This window comes from Ptychodera flava, chromosome 14 (assembly GCF_041260155.1).
Source record: "Ptychodera flava strain L36383 chromosome 14, AS_Pfla_20210202, whole genome shotgun sequence".
In the NCBI taxonomy this organism is placed as follows: domain Eukaryota; kingdom Metazoa; phylum Hemichordata; class Enteropneusta; family Ptychoderidae; genus Ptychodera; species Ptychodera flava.
The window spans coordinates 4,716,041-4,722,040 of NC_091941.1; positions in this window are offsets into that span (position 1 = coordinate 4,716,041).

Consider the following 6,000-nt stretch of genomic DNA (forward strand, 5'->3'; position numbering starts at 1 on the left):
TCCGTGAGGAGGGCTGACTTTGTTTTTCAACCACTATGTGTCCATGTCTCCCGATCGTGAGCGATAACTTACCTCTCAGAATAAAGAATGAACATAATATAAAGATAGGATAGATAATATAAAGATATTCGCTGCAACATGCTTGTATGTTACCTAATGTTCTGGGGAGATAACAGACACGGAGGCCCAGCAGTCCTTTACACAAGACTGTTCAGCACATAGAGGGCATAGTTTCAAATTTATAGACGTACGAAGATACTCAATTCTCATTGTACACGTTCTATTTCAAAACTGTTGTACAAATATTTTTCATTCTCAGTGACTAAAGCTACGTTTCTTCTGATGCATGAGGTAATATCTCCGTCGTGAAACACGACGTTTTATGCAGAAATAAGGTCGACGAGGCAATGGAGAGTGAAAACCCTAGAAATTTCGCCATACTTTGTCTACATTATAAACCAAACGTTAGTATGACATAGAACAATCATGCTCAGAGGCAAATTGTTTTACAAGTATGTGACATAGCTTCGCTTTCAAACTAAATTTGTTCATATCACTTCCAAAATTTGTCTCCAGAAACAAATTTGTCACAAAGCACTCAGAAGAATGTCATAGTCATTGGTAAATATGATTTTCTTTCTTATTGTCAGAAGTTCATCGAATCAGTAGGAAAATAATACAAATTTTACATTTTCACTAAGCTTTTCTAGCTCAAATCACCAAGGAAAGCAACCGGAAAACTTTAATTTTGTCAACCTTGGCAGCATCAGAACATCAATTTCAAATCAAATGTAAAACAAAAATGTTAAATAAATATTTTCCATCAAGTTTGTGTATTTTCATTTTTCAAGAAATATGTTAAGTACTTAAGTCGCTGAAAGTGACGTAATTTTACCGTAACCGACTCATGTGCAATTTCCAACTTAGAATAAACGGTAGAGGCGGAACAAAGTTTGATAGGATGCCATGCCAAGGTAAAACAGCAAGTGGCCTCCAGCCTGAGTTTCAATTTGTTAACATTATAAGAAGTTAGTTGTGCACCTCTTTGCAATTTCCTGAAAACAGCTCAAGGATACCATTACGCCCGTTTTTCAGCACCGCAGCAACTAGTCGCCTTAAAGCAGGTCCCGAACGAGGGCGTCCTACCTACTAAAAACTTCATAGATTTTGCAATATCTCAGCGAAACTGAGACTGTCCGGGAGCAAAACAGAAATGATACTGGTCAGAGTTAAAGTGAAAGCCTTCGCGTCTACCTTTTTTGTTCCTGTGGAACGGCGATTGACGAAGGAGCAAATGAAGTATTAAAATCGCGAGATTGTTGGCTGTGGATCCGTAGTTGTGGTGGTGGTTTTCTCTCGGGTTTCTCGCCTTTACGTGCTGATTTTGACTTGGACGACTTTTCGCCCCACCACCACCATTACGACGAGTCGAAGAGGGCAAACAAGCCATAAACCAACCACGACAGCTATTGACCCACAGCTACAAGATGGTAGGCTTCATACAAACTGCCTCTCCAGCATTCAAATATTAACCAGAATTCAATACAACACATGAAAGTGAATTGTTTCCGATTGTTTGGAAAGCAGACTTATCGAACGGAACTAAACAAAACAAAGATAAGAAAAAACATTACGTGTCGTCGCCAAAGAGCAATTCTGTTTTGTCCCGAGCCTGAACCGACACCCTGCGTACATGAGCAAAATAAATTATAGAAAATGTAGACGAAGTGGCATGGGAGAAATGACAAATTAAACAAGCAGGTTACCCTTCTGAACAATACTAAATTGATCAGGGATGACAGACTGCAATTGAAGCCAGACTTTCCCGCGGCTACTATTTGCATTTGGAATTTAAAACTGTAGGCTTTTTTGTGAGGACAGTTGGCATTCTTTGTCACTTTGCTGCTCATCTTAAAGTAACAAAAATACAACCCGGGTTCCTCATCGTCAGTGATGTATTCTGTAATTTAACTTAAAAAGACAGCTGTTTTATGAACTCGCAGAAGACAAGGTGTAGAAAGTTTACAGGCTTTGTCCATTTTTGCCTGGTGTCAATCCTGCAGTTAGTGATGATTTTTCGCTGACAGTGGATGTTCAGCAACTCTGTGACCAGAAATTTGAAGGCCAAAGTAATGTACCATCTCATACTCATTAGGAGGTCTATCGAGCCCATGAATTCTTTTCTCGAGAAGAGGTTGACATGATTATTGTCAAAGGATAGGTCCTTAGACTCAATTCGGTCTTGACGTCGGAAATGGCCTATATGCCATACATTAAAAGATAATGACTTTTAACCTTTACTTTGAGACCAATACTAATATAATCACGACCTTATAGATGGTACCTCTTGCGAACGAGATGGCGAAATATTTCTGGCAAAAGACAAGATTTCGTATTTTCTTTCAAGATACAAGATATTTTTGTCTTTAGCTTCCGAAATGGCGTATTCAGGCTTTTATACGATGACCACCGGAGCTTTTAAAGGACGGAAAATCTTTCACGTCTAGATGGTAAGACAGTATGTCCAGTCTGACAACGAAAGTCTGTCCATGACCAGATCATATTATGCATGTTGAGTAGGAACTTTGGACTTTACGTCTAGAACTTCTGAAACCACACGGACAAACACGAGAGTAGTGGTGTACAGTTCACTCAGTAAATAAGGAAAGAAGACTATTCCACCAAAACGTCTTTCTCTAAAGTTTAAAGGAAAACTAGTTCAACTATGGCCGCTGTTGTGAATTTTTTTAATTAGCCTCCTACCACCGTGGTGTGGCAAAGACCAAAACCCTGTTTAAAGCGAATTAGGGTTTAACAGGTCACTTACCGTTCAACAAACATTGTGTGCTATAGGTTGTCGTCATCAATGCAATCAGACAACTTCCTAGTGGGTATGAATGAATTTCTACTGTGTTTCTTCTGTTGTTAACATACCATTATGCATATTAAATTTCAAATGCACTGAAAATTCAAAGTTGCTTAACGACACTTTTTGCACTCCATGTATTTTTCCATTTCTCTATCAGTTGTGATTTCCATGTCTGTTGCCCAATACTTTGACATTAACTATTTTATTTTCTGCATATATAACACGATTGGAACTTTACATGTAATCTCATCTGATTTTCTTTTTATATTACACACTTGTTTTTATGAGTAATTTACAATATTGCAACATTCAGCTATACGGCATCTAACACTTTTGAGAAATTTGAAAAATATGAAAATCCAATTATCCCAAATTAGTTCCAATCGTGTTGTATATATATATATATATATATATATATATATATATATATATATATATATATATATATATATATATACATATACACACACACACACACACACACACACACATATATATATATATATATATACATATATACATATATATATATATATTTATATATATATTCCTCGATATACAACGTGGTTCATAAATGCTAGTCTATTTCCGTGTATTTTTACGATACTATCAAATATGACAGCCATGGGACCACTTTATTTTGAGTTATTCGATTATGAAGCCATTTATGGTTGGAATTGTTTCATCCCTTAACCGTATTTCCACGTCAAGTTTTAACAATAATTAGTATGGGCGCCGAAAGGCCAAAAATAAAAGTTTGCAATTCTAGATACAATGATGCCAAGAAATATGCATACTCGTAATGTTCAAGTTCAGTCAGTAGCTATATTGGTCCTTAAAAGAACTGCGCTGAAGAGCTGTCTGTTCCTCTTAAAATTATATTTAATAGGTCTTTGCAACAGGGTGTTTTTCCAGCTATTTTCAAGCGTGCAAGCGTTGTCCCTATTTTCAAAGCTGGGGACCGAACTGAGGTTGGAAGTTACAGACCAATCTCACTTTTGCCCTTATTCAGTAAGATTTTTGAGAAACTAGTGTACAATAATCTTTTTAATCATAATCTGTCATATGTGAAAGCCAACATGGGTTTGTCAGCGGCCGTTCGACCACGACAAATCTGATATCTTATATTAATTATATCAGCTCAGTGATGGACAAAGGAGGACAGGTTGACTCTATTTACTTGGATTTTTCAAAAGCTTTTGACTCGGTCGACCACACTTTATTAATTCATAAACTTCAGTCCTATGGTATAGGTGGTAATCTGTTAACCTGGCTCTCCACATATCTTGAATGTCGTTAACAAAGGGTATAGCTTTTGACGGGGAACTGTCATCATGGGGACATGTCACATCAGGTGTACCCCAAGGGTCTATTTTGGGTCCGCTCCTTTTTGTACTTTATATCGATGACATGTCTAAATGCATGAACCATGCATATTTATCTTTGTATGCTGACGATTCCAAGTTATTTACAGCCATTACTGATATGTCCGATTGCATCAAACTACAACAAGATATCAACTAGGTTGTGAAGTAGACGAGCAAAATGGAAGTTGTCATTAAATGTTTAAATGTTAAAAAATGTTTATGTATTTCATTCACTTTGAAAAAAAACGTCAAAATATTTCCTTACAGATGTGCTAAGCAAACTATCTTGACTCGCATCAACTTTGTAAAAGACCTTGGTGTATTTTTAACAAGTAAACTTAACTGGAGTATGCACATTAACCATGTTGTTTCAAAGGCTTTTAAAATGCTTGGATTTATCAAGCGTTCTTGTAAATATTTTAATAGCAGTCCAAATAAAATTTATCAAGTATCTTTGTTTCCGTTCATCGATGGCTTACTTAAGGGCTCTGTATAGTAACCTATGTTATGAATTTCGCCTTCCCACATTGGAGAACAGGCGAAAATTTTTAGACACTCTTTTTCTTTATAAAATCCTTCACTCAGTTTATAGTGTACCAGATGTTCTTGCACAGATTCATTTTAACGTTCCTGCTTTTACATTGCGTCGTGCTGTTCTATTTAGACCATACCGTACGAATATCTTGAAACACTCATTTTTATCACGATCTCAGACATATTTTAATTCTATCAGTAACAAGCAAAATTTAGATATTTTTAATAACTTTAGTAATTTTCGTCATGGATTATGTAAGATCCTTTTTTCTGAATAATTACTTTTATCTGGATGTTTTTTTGTGTATCTTTCGCTGTGTTGCTGTACGTTTTTTGGTTATTTCTTATGTGAATTCTCCTGTCTGTTTGTTTACGTTGTAACTGTTATATTGTTTTCGTTTTTGTATTATATTTTTATTTTTAAACGAACCTTATTGGGGCAACCTGTTGGTTCGAGATTAAATAAAATAAAATAAAAGAAAATAAAAATAAAAGGCTTCTTTCAAGTTGCAATAACGGTGAAACAGATGCTGTGAATACATACATACATAGATATAATACATCCATAGATGACATGTAATACATACATACATACATACATACATACATACATACATACATACATACATACATACATACATACATACATACATACGTACATACATACATACATACATACATACATACATACATACATACATACATACATACATACATACATACATACATACATACATACATACATACATACATACATACATACATACATACATACATACATACATACATACATACAAAAAGTTGCTCTTCCCACGGGATACAATGGGTGATGCAGGATTGTAGAGCAGAACGACGATAACAATGAGAACATTTGAAGTATTAAGACAGTTCATTACTCATTTCACTCGTGCATTAAAGCGATCATCAGACAGACAAAATTTGATTCGCTTTCAACCCTGTCGTATACACATTTACAGTTTCAAGTTGGGTACTATATTTTCTTGTGATGGGTATGCCGGAGCTTGACGGGTCAAATTTGTTATCTTGTCGACGTTTCGCGAACCGGTAAGAAGACTTATCTGATAGATTTGATTTGTCAGCATCAAATATGCAGGAGTAGTTCTCTATCAGGGAGCTACAGTACAATTTGTCAGTGCTTTAGGCTCTTCGATTCGGATAATGAATCACGATGTGTCATTTGTATTCACTGTGTACGTATCCAAACGTTTA